This window comes from Podarcis tiliguerta, assembly GCF_965153285.1.
Source record: "Podarcis tiliguerta genome assembly, chromosome: 4".
Lineage (NCBI taxonomy): Eukaryota > Metazoa > Chordata > Lepidosauria > Squamata > Lacertidae > Podarcis > Podarcis tiliguerta.
In genome coordinates this window covers 47,721,301-47,732,351 of record NC_139537.1, presented here as the reverse complement: position 1 = coordinate 47,732,351, position 11,051 = coordinate 47,721,301, and the positions used below count along the sequence as shown (strand labels likewise).

The following is an 11,051-nucleotide window of genomic DNA, read 5'->3' as shown; positions in this document are numbered from 1 at the left end:
TGTAACTTGAATCAATTGGTTTGGGTTCTACCCTTCAGAGAAAACAAGCCTGTTCCATCTTCCATGTGACAGCCCTTTAGATATTTGAGGATAGCTAGCATATCTCCTCTCAGTCTCCTATTTTCCAACCTAAACATGCCCAGCTCCTTCAACCATTCCTCATACGGTTTGCATCTCAATATCCTTCTTTTGTTCTGTGATTCCCAGAATTGGACACAGTGGCCTGACCACTGTTCTAGGATGTTTCCTGGTATTGATGTCCAGCTTACTAGTTGGTAGTTACCCGGGTCTTCTTCCCCTGCCCCTTTTTGAAGATGGGGACTACATTTACCTGCCTCCAGTCTGCAGGGACCTCACCTGTTCTCCAAAAATTTTCAAAGATTATAGACAGAGGGTCTGAGACTCCTTTAACTTCCTTGTGTACTGCTCATCAGGCTCTGGATTTTTGAATATATGTAAAATATTGAGGTGTTCCCTTACCACCTCTTTACCTATCTTAGGCTGCAGCTCCCTTTCTTGTATCATTTATTGGTTGGGCATTGATTTCCTTTTGGGTGAAAACAGGGACAAAGTAGGTGTTGAGCAGTTCTGCCTTTTTTCTGTCACCCAATAACATTTTTCTGTCTTCTCCACTTAGAGGTCCTACTACTTGTTTATTCTTCTTCTTGCTTCAAACATAGCTGAATAAACCTTTTAAAATTATTTTTAACCAATCCTGCAAGCCTGAGCTCATTCTGAGATTTGACCCACCTGACATTCACCCTGCAACTATTGGCTACTTATGTATACTCCTCCTTCCTGATTTCCCATTTCTTTCACTTCTTATACAGTGCATGTCTTCTTAAATCACAGATCATCTGCAAGTTCCTTATGCAGCCACACTGGTTTATTTAATTGCTTGCCTCCCACTTTACTTTCTTGATGGAATTGTCTGTCTTTGTGCCTTCAATATTTCACCTTTAAGAAACTTCCATCCATCTTGAACTCCTTCTCTTTGCGTATTTCTGACCGTGGGATCTCAACCAGTAGTTCCTTAAGCTTTCTGAAGTTGGCATTCTTAAGGCCCAGAGTGCATCTCCGGCTACATTCAGCTTTCCCTTGCCTCTGTATCTTGAAATCCATAAGGACACAATCACTTTCTCCTGTTTCCCAGTACTTCCACTTCATCAATCAATTCTTCCTTGTTGGTGAGGACTAGGTCCCTGTTTGGTCCTGTGTTGCTTCTTCCGCCTTCTGGCAAAGGAAATAGGCATATTAAATAGGCAATGTAAAAGAAGTATTTTCTAATAAAGTATGGTTTCTTGATACACCTGGTGATGTACTTTGCTTGGTGGGATAGTAGGGGGAAATGGAAAAGAAGTTTATGGAGTTGGAAACAAAGCAACATCCAGTACCGAATTTCTTCTACGCCCCAACAACAAACCTGTTCCAGGCACATCTGAAATCAACTAAACATCTCCTTGTTTACAAATCTGAAATTACATAATTAGGTTTTGAGTTCAGAAACATTTGATTTTGAGTGGCTCCTTAAATTCCATTGCCTTCAATAGAGCTTAATTAAATGCTTGATTGATTTCTTCTAAAATTAAGCTGTCCTGAATAAGGGTTTCTTACACCGTTGGAACATGATGACAAGAGTGACTTTCCCCAGTCTAGTGCTTGCATTACATCACCCATCATCCCTGACCATTCACATTGCTAACTGGGGCTTTAATCGAAAATGTCTGGAGGGCACAACATTGGAGAATGATGTAGACATCTGCATGCAGACTTTTAGAGGCCTTGTAATACGATATGTTTTTTAAATAAATGCACAAAAATGTAGACAATGAAATCTAAAATAAAATATTTATAGCAGAATATTTAGAAATGTGTTATAGATAAAATATCTGCACATTTAATGTCTACAATGGTGTCATTAACCTGTTGATCAGTGGGGACTCAAATATTTTCAGTTTTCTGCACATTATTAACCTCAGGGTTTTACATCTTTGTTTAATCCAAATACATAAAAAGCTCATAAAGTCCAATAAATAAAACTAGAAACCTCAATTTCCAATTATTCTTCAGCCTTTTGAAGCCATATTGGTCAGACGTTCTGCAGTAAATGTTAAACAGTTGGCCTTCACACACTGTCCTTTCGGTTAACACTGGGCAGCTGCCTTTTATTGAAAGGTTATTTGCATTTTAATACATCAGAATAAAATCATTTCAACTTACATCAAAACAGCTATTTTCCAAAGGTCTTTTCTTTGGAAAATAAATGCTCCTCTAATAAGATGCATTAAGAGAAAATTTCAACATTAACTTTGCTTTCAATCTGAACAAACTTTGATAGAGAAATATATTGTTAAATTAATGGGATTTTGGATTTCCTTCTGGAAAGCAAGCTAACTGTTCATATGTATGTGTATTCCTTATGTGGAAGAGGTAGTGAAAGACGTGTAGTGAATGTTTGGTTGCTCCTCATTAATGCGTTTTGATAGGTCTATCCTCCATTAATTTGTGTAACCTAGAACACAATTATTCATCTCATCATATGAAAATTGAGTCAGCAGGCCTTGTCTGGCTATAGCATAGTTTCTCAAATTGTGGAAAGTGCCCTAAAGGTAGTTGACAATTGTAGGGTATAAGACATCACACACTCTAACCAAGACTTAGCTTACATTTCTCATTATTATTATTATCTGACAAATATTCAAAAATGTTCATCTTGGAGCTCCTCCTGAACAGTTGGATAATTTAATTCCTTCCCTGGGGAATATTTCATGAAATAGCCACTCCTGTTTCTCCATCCATAAATGTTGGATGCATCTGTGGGTTGAGTTTTAATATTGTTTATTATTTTAAGATTGTTAAAGGAAGCAGTAGACTAAGGTCCCTGTGTCTTCTAGTTCTCCTTAGTGTCCCGCTCGTTGAGAACATGAGGCTCATAGGAGAAGCAGAAACCTGTGAAGGCAAGGCAAAGCAAAGCAAAGAAGAACAGGACCATGGACAGCTCCAGTGATGCCTTGCTAACTGAAGCACGTTCTCCCTAAGTCATCTGCTGGAAGGTTACCTCTGTAGGGAACTATAGCCAAGTGAGGAATGTGGTAGAGAAGATGATTGGTATCAAAAGCCTTGGTGAGATCAATAAGAAGGAGAAAGATTACACTCTTCTAGCCCCTTTCTTGATAGTGGTCATCAATTAGGGTGACCAAGGCCAGTTCTGTCCCATAACTGCACCTGAATCCATACTGGAATGGGTCCAAATAATCAGTACTGTCCAAGAGTGATGGTATCTTCCCTGACCATTGGCAAAACTAGCTGGAGTCCAAGAGAATCTGGAGGGGCAGATTGTGAAATTGCCTATTATAGGAAAGCAAGTAATTTAATACTTTACAACGTCATACTTTGTAATTCAACTGAAACAGCAAGTATGAATTTGTTGACTCTGCCTATAGGAACTCTCATGCTTTTACTGTTTTGAAAGCAGTGAAATTGAAACAATTTTAATAATGCCAAAGTCAACATGAAAACCTAAAGCATTATCATCACTGAATCATAATGCAGGTAGGTAATTTTGCTTTACTTTTGTTTGATATTTACACTGTACTGTCCAACCAATTTAAAAGTGTGCTGAAGTGTCATCAGTCCTGATCCCAGGCAGCATGAGGTCAATGAGATTGCATTATATTTGTAGGCTGTGAACTATTGGCTAATATATCCTCTATTATTGTGATGAATCTAGTTGCTTTCCACTGGCCCTTATGAATTTCCTTCCTGTACCACCTGCACATATGGTACCATAACTTTTATGGGCTATTTATTCCACATAAAACCATATTCCCTTGTGGGCAGCAATTTTGGGGCCATATGTCAGTGGTGGACACACCCAGAGGCAAAAGATGAGTGGGATCAGAGACAAAACTAGGCAGAGCAATGAGTGTGTCTCCTTTGTACAGTAGGCTACATAACACACACACACACACACACACACACCCCTCCACCCTCTACTCAAGGAAGTAGGAAGCATTTTCACAGTTCAATGACACATCCCAACTAGGAAAAAGCACTGAAGGAGAGCATATTGCTGGATTTATGAAGGACATGGTCTGGAGAATTCTTGAAGGCTGGATGAAGAAGCATCAAGGGCTATATTATGAAGCTTCTTGCATTTGCTAGATGAGGAATTGGCTAATATTAAAAAAATACAGATTTATTGGATTTAGAAGTACATGATAATAGATTTGGATAGCATGCGTATTTATTGTACCAGAAGGCAAAAGTACATAAAAGTTTCCATATAATAAGAAAAGTGTGGGGAAAATATAAAGGCTTGTTAGAACAAAAAACACCATGGTGGCTTCCCCACTGGAAGCAATATCCTTGAAAAAATGAAATATGAATCCTAATTGGGCAACATACAGAGAACTGTTAGCAGAAAAGGATAACCAATTAAAATTGAAGAAATTTCAAGAAATAAGAGGGTTAAAATAAGAGGAAAGGTAACAATCTGGTTACAATATTTCCAGTTGAATGATACAGTATATTCAAAGAGGATAAAAAGGAAGGATTTAATTATGAAATTTCAAATTTCCAGAGAATAATAGAAAATGACAATAAATTGTTATCAAAAATATTGTTGGAATGGGAAACTAAGGATGAAGAGGTCAAGTGTGTTATGACAAAGTGGGCAATAGATGTGGGAGATAATATGATGGTAGACTGGGAATGATTATGGAAGGATGATATAAAATTTACAGCGTGTACATTATTTAAAGGGAATTATATGAAAATGATGTATAGGTGGTATTTAACACCAGTTAAATTAGCAAAAATGTATAAAACAAGGGGAAATAAGTGTTGGAAATGTAAAGAAATGGAAGGTATGTTTTATCACATGTGGTGCCAATGTAAGGTTATATATATAAAAAACAGAAATGCTATATAACGAATTGGGAAAAAACATGTTTAAAATAACCTTTGTTATTTTAAAGAATCTTTCTTATTAGGAATTAGAGGAACTGATCTACCAAAAGAATACAAAACTCTGCTTGTGTATGCAACAACGGCTGTGCAAATATTGCTAGCCCAGCACTGGAAAGGAGAAGAAGTCCCTACTAAAGAAGATTGGCAAATTAAACTAATGGAATATGCTGAAATGGCTAAATGAACTGGGAAACTTAGAAATCAAGACAATAACAAATATAAAAAAGAATGGGAAATGTTTATTGCATATATACAAAAGCAATGTAAGGAAGTTAATATATTAGCAGGGTTTTTTAAAAAACAACAACAATACTTGAAATGTTGTGGAGAATGTTTAAATAAGGAAGTAATTAGAGATAAAGATTTTTTGTTGATGTGCACAAGTGAGAATAACACAAAGGAACTAGGGGAGGGAGTGGGGGGAAGTCAGGGGATTCGATGAATCCCAAAATATGGATTAATACTAAGAGTGAATATAGGTGTTTTAATTGTTTTATTTTGTGTATTTCCCCCCTTTTCTTCTTTCTCTCTCTTTTTCTTTTTCAATGTCATGATTGTTTATTGAGAAAATTGATAAAAAAAGATTTATGTTTTTTAAAAAGAGAAACATCAACGGCCTGAAGTTTCCCCACTCCTGATTTATATAGTGAGAGAATTAAGACAAAATACCATTAAATTCATGCTCCCAGGCATAAAAGAACAGCCAACAAAGGTCTCTTTCCTGTGACTAATTCTTGGAACATCCTACTCAGCTTCACTAGCAGCTGGCTGATATTGTCAAATGTCACATAGATGGGCAGGTTGTCAGTGCATCTGGAACTGCAATGTGTGGGAGATGTAGCTGCCTTACATCTGACAACCATGCTTGTTTTACTTCCTTGCCCTATTTCAGATATCTGGCACCAGACAGGTTAGGGAGCAATTTAGCTGTAGACATCAATTATACTGAATCATCTCACAGAGATTGGAATCAGTGGTACAAGTGGTTATCTTGAAAATGCTTCTGTAATAAGTGATAAATATGCAATCTGTTTTCTTACAGCCTAAAGAAGGCATTGCCTGTTGATTCTTTCAAGAACTCTGTTGACAATTCAAAAGTGTTCTATATGTGAAAATCACCTTTGTTTTTTTTTTTTGAAAACATGTGTTTTAGTTAAGATACTTTCTTTTTCCCCGGGACAATTTAATTTGTTCATTTGCATGGGAAGGACCAAAGAGAAAATGTGCCAATACTGTACTAGGAAGAATTTTTGAGAATACCAGGGATAGAGGGCGACTAGGGGTTGGATTGCTATATTTATTATATAATATTAAGTATAGTATTAAATGGGATGCGGATGGTGCTGTGGGTAAAACCTCAGTGCCTAGGACTTGCCGATCGTATGGTTGGCAGTTCGAATCCCCACGGCGGGGTGAGTTCCCGTCGTTCGGTCCCAGCTCCTGCCCACCTAGCAGTTCGAAAGCACCCCTAAGTGCAAGTAGATAAATAGGTACTGCTTTATAGCGGGAAGGTAAACGGCATTTCCATGTGCTGCGCTGGTGCTGGCTCGCCAGACCAGCTTCGTCACGCTGGCCACGTGACCCGGAAGTGTCTCCGGACAGCGCTGGCCCCTGGCCTCTTAAGCGAGATGGGCGCGCAACCCCAGAGTCGGTCACGACTGGCCCGTACGGGCAGGGGTACCTTTACCTTTACCTTTTTATAGTATTAAATACTATATTTCATATATAGATGATGTCATTGAAAGTAGCCTTCCACTCCTCCCACTCCTCCCTTTTTAAAAACAGTTTAAAAGAGTATTGACCGTATATACTTTCCATGATACTGTAGGGCACAGGAACAACAAAGTAAAGCACCAGGAGGGGGTTCTAAAGTGCCTGCTGTTGCCCACTGTTAATGCGCAGGAATGCCTGGAACAGAATTGACAAGAGATTAAATTACCAGAAGTAATCTTAACTCCAATGTGTGTGAAACAAAATCTGAATTATTGCCTATTACTTTTTTTCATCACTTTGTCTGAGACAAGATATCTCAAAGCACCTTACAAATCTATAGAAGGTAGAACAACCTGATAATCAAAACCAAATACTCTAGGGAAAATGCAATGAAACCAAATTCCTAAAAGTGCCAATCCAAGAATAACTGTAAAAAGAATTAATACTAACCAATCACAAAAGTAGGCAGAAAGCATACCATAGCATGGACAAATGAGAATGCCTTAACCTGGCACCTAGAAGTTGGCAACCATTGTTTCAGGTGTGTTTCCCTAGGGAAATCATGCCACAAATGGGGGAACCACCAATGGGAAAGCTTGTTTTCAGATTGCCACCCTCTGCAGCCTCCCTCAGAGGAGGCACATGGAGAAGGGCCTCTGATGATAATCACAAGGTCCAGGAGGCTTTGGAGGGAAGACTGATTTGTCAGTAGTGTTTTGACTTCCTTCCACTGCATTCTCTTCCTGTGCCAAATTACCATGGAAACAATGCTAGCATTAGCATTATTTCCATGGTGAGCTGGCACAGGAAGATGAACATAGTGGAAGGAAGTCGGAACACAGCCAAGACATGAAAGACTCACTGGCCACTTGTAGCTGGCAAAACTTCTTTTAAACTTTTTTTTTAAAGGAAAGAAAAAAGTAATCTAGGCCTCCTTGTCTTTAGGGTAAGATAAAGATGCCCCCCCAAAACACACACACACACCCCTCTTAGAAATTATCTTGCCCTAAGAAAAACAAATAGAATGATTCTGTGAAAAGGGAGAAGGAACTTGGCTTTTGTCTCATTTGATGTTTCATTTCTTTTGCTAGTCTACTCTTTTCTGCGATGCCTGATTGATTTCTTGTTATTATTGCTATTGCCCCTGAACTATTAACTAGTCCCTTTTTAAACCATGGTATCATTTTGTGGTACTCTTATTATCTCTTCCAGTTGTATTGGAAGAGATTTGGGATGAGAAATTGATCTTTAGCTGTAAACTAATAAATCTCCCCAGGTATAGGTCAATATCATAATAATAGGATAGTTACCATCACATTTGGCTCACTGTCTGCTGTGGCAAAATTACGTAACTTATGTAATGGGAAGGGTTTGGATCAAGGAGTTCCAAGGCTTCCCTCGGTCTGCCTCCCCCCCTTCTTCTTCTACTGCCATCAGAAGGATATTGATGCTGGGTGAGCTTTCCACCACCAGGGACAGATGTCCTTTTACAGGTGAAGATAGAGCCCCTGAACTGCCCTTCCAGATTGCTTAGGGTTGCTCCATTAATTGCTGCCATTTGTTTTATCATGTAAAGTTGCTTTATGTCATATTTTCCCCGTTTCATTTCCTGAGTTTTGCTTTCAGTTCTTAAGAAGAAAATGTGTTCTGATCATTCGAATAAGTATCATGGGCATGTTTTCTCTGCAAAAGGACATATGTTGTGTCACTTTCAAATGCTATAATAGTTGTGTTTTTAATTCAAAGATAAAATGCATGAGTAGTGCACTAACAACATCAAATCACTTAAGAGGGGTTACATTAGTAAGCTGTCTATGCCCTACTGGAGTGGCTGTGGTGGGCACTCAGCCAAATGCATTTGATGTCAAAGGCAAAGCACACCCTACTGTGCCTGATTGTTGTCATCATATCCTTCATACCTACCCTGCTGTTTATTCTAGAGTGACCAGTCCCATTTCAAACAAATTGGGCAGGGGCTTCTGTCACATTTCTCCTGATTCTGCTCTTTGTGATATCACTGTTGCATTTTCTCTGGCTATTCACCAAACATTTCCTTTTACATTGCCTAAAACAGGTCAGCTGAACAGGTGGTCATAGTCTTGCTCTTAAAGCAGGCCCTCTTTAGAAATTATGCCCATTTTTTCCCGTTTTGCTGTTCTGTAGCTCTGCCATGTTATAAAATCAAGGCAAATAGGAACCACTGCATTATGGCAAGTCTTGCAGCTACATGTCTGGGCATTTTTGCAAATGGCCATTCTGCCTTTCCAGATATATATTATCTTGTATACACCTTACAAACACTTTCATTGTGTGGTGCCAAGTGATTTTCTATTTGGTTAGTGTACATTGTTCAAAGCATTCTGCAGGTATTTGATAAATGGTATATAGTAAAACAACATAATCAGTACTGTCTTATAAAATTATTTCTGCTTCTGGAGAAGTACAGAATACAAACTTAAAAGACAGCTAGAAGAAGTATCCACCCAATTTGGCATTGTAATTACTAACGCTTTATTAAACAACTTTTATGGACAGGAATATAAACTAGAAATTTCAAACCACTTTTTATAGGAAAATTCTGGTTGATATGTCCTTGCCATACCCCCTCATATATGGGAGTGTGTTTCATTGAATTAGGGACCAAATGATTTTTCAGTGTTTTCGCTGTAATACTGTTTTTTTATAGAGTTATAGAATTGTGGAGTTGTAAGGAATCCCGTGGAATCTAGTCCAGCTTTTCTCAGCCTTGGGGCCCCAGATGTTCTTGAACTACAGCTCCCATAATCCCTGACCACTGGTCATGCTAGCTAGGAATGATGGGATTTGTAGTCCAAAAACATCTGGGGACCCAAGGTTGAGAAAGGTTGATCTAGTCCAATGCCCTGCAGTGCAGGAATCTCATCTTGATCATGCATGATAGATGGCCGTTCAACCTCTTCTTACAAACCTCCAAGGAAGGAGAGTCTACCACATCCCAAGGGAGTCCATTCCACTGTCAAAACAGCTCTTGCTGTCAGAAAGTTCTTCCTGATATTTAGCTGGAATCTTCTCTGTTGTCACTTGAAGCCATTGGTTTGGGTGCTAGTCGCCAAAGCAGAATAAAAGAAGCTTGCTCCATATGACAGCCACGTGACATCCATGTGACAGTTTCAATGTCAAGCTCACCAGCTTGCCTTGCGTCCTTCCCTCTCACAGTGCAGGCACAGCCCATGCCATAACGTCATCAATGTGCTCATTTTATGATTTTGATCACTTTTTATCTTTGGCCAATATGTACAATCAGCATTCCTCGCCCCCGGATTGCTATTAGTATGAAGTGGGTACCATATCTATACAGGTGTATGTGCATGGGGCTCCCTCCATGGGGACAGGAACTCTGACTGACTGGGTTCTTGGCACCCTATTCTAGCCAGCACAATTTTTGGAAGCTCCTTCATATGCTAACATGAGCTGTACTGTGATTCAGATTTCCAAGTTATGGGGTTACCGTAAGACTACTATAATTATTGTTGTTTTGTTGTTTAGCCATTTAGTCATGTCTGACTCTTCATGACCCCATGGACCAGAGCATGCCAGGCACTCCTGTCTTCCACTGCCTCCCACAGCTTGGTCAAACTCATGTTGGTAGCTTCGAGAACACTGTCCAACCATCTCGTTCTCTGCCGTCCCCTTCTCCTTGTGCCCTTAATCTTTCCCAACATCAGGTTCTTTTTCAGGGTTTCTTCTCTTCTCATGAGGAAGCCAAATATTGGAGCCTCAGCTTCGGGATCTGTCCATCCAGTAAGCACTCAGGGCTGATTTCCTTGAGAATAGATAGGTTGGATCTTCTTGCAGTCCATGGGACTCTCAAGAGTCTCCTCCAGCACCATAATTCAAAAGCATCAATTCTTCAGCAATTAGCCTTCTTTATGGTCCAGCTATAATTGTAGACCTGACCAAATGTAGTATTGCCAGCTAAGATTTATCTGTGTCTATTGCATTACACTTTAATGTAGCTTTTTTAGCTTGAGTTTTGCTATTCAAAGAGAATTTAGCGAGATCTAGGAGCACCCAGATTAGAAAGGTGATGACTGCCTAAGACTCTTAAGAACAACAGATTCTGGGATGAAACCATTAGCCAATTGACCAACCTTTTGTACTACAGCAGCATGGAAGCACCAAGTGGACAATAATCACCATAATATCCAAACAACACACACACAGCAATTTTTTGGCAATAACAGCATGTAAAAGTAAATGAAATAAGATAGATGAAATGGGAGCATGAATGCAGCAGTTCCAATTTTGTTAATTAGCATGTAGTCATGCTTCAGTGATGCTGCAATTATGCTACCTCATCCTCCTGTATCCCTATTGTGCAAATGCTG

At 39.1% G+C, this 11,051-nt stretch overlaps 1 long non-coding RNA gene across 1 annotated transcript; it reads right to left on the bottom strand.

The window, feature by feature from the left end:
• Positions 1 to 853: 853 nt before the first annotated feature.
• LOC310677024 lies at positions 854 to 7,381 on the bottom strand. Its single transcript, XR_014510865.1, has 2 exons — positions 7,135 to 7,381; positions 854 to 1,233 (listed from the first exon to the last, which is right to left on the bottom strand). It is a non-coding gene; the product is annotated as an uncharacterized lncRNA (long non-coding RNA).
• Between the last annotated feature and the right edge of the window lie 3,670 nt (positions 7,382 to 11,051).